The sequence below is a fragment of the Dendroctonus ponderosae genome, unplaced genomic scaffold, assembly GCF_020466585.1.
Source record: "Dendroctonus ponderosae isolate FM_Combo_2020 unplaced genomic scaffold, Dpon_F_20191213v2 Dpon_F_20191213_6, whole genome shotgun sequence".
In the NCBI taxonomy this organism is placed as follows: Eukaryota; Metazoa; Arthropoda; class Insecta; order Coleoptera; family Curculionidae; genus Dendroctonus; species Dendroctonus ponderosae.
Genome location: NW_026018814.1, coordinates 14,763,920 through 14,764,499, shown reverse-complemented (window position 1 = coordinate 14,764,499; position 580 = coordinate 14,763,920).

Below are 580 nucleotides of genomic sequence, written 5' to 3'. Positions count from 1 at the left end.
AGTTTCACGAGGAGATAACCCACTTAATTAAAAATAAGGTTATTTCTAGGAAAAGTAAATTGCTAAGTCTTAACCCTTTCTTAGATACACAGGGCATTATTCGCGTTGGTGGTAGATTGACCCACTCCGCATTTTCTGAGGAAAAGAAGTTTCCCGCAATTCTCCCGGCTAAACATAGATTAACATTACTAATCATCGAACATGAACATCACCGTTTGCTTCATGCTGGTCCTCAACACCTTTTAGCGTCACTAAGAGAGCGGTTTTGGCCACTTTCTGGTCGAAATCTAGTAAGAAAGGTTGTCAGGGAATGTTCGCGATGTTTCAGGTTCAATTCTTCTAAAATTGAATATCTAATGGGCAGCTTACCAAAGGAACGTTTAACCCCCAGTCGACCATTCCTTGTCACCGGAGTGGACTACATGGGTCCTGTAATGATAAAGGATAGGTCAACCAGGAACTACAAGACGGTAAAGGCCTGGGTATGCTTATTTGTTTGCTTCTCAACTCGGGCAATGCATCTAGAGCTTGTTGGTGATTTGTCTACTAGCACTTTTTTGGCTGCCTTGCGACGTTTTTT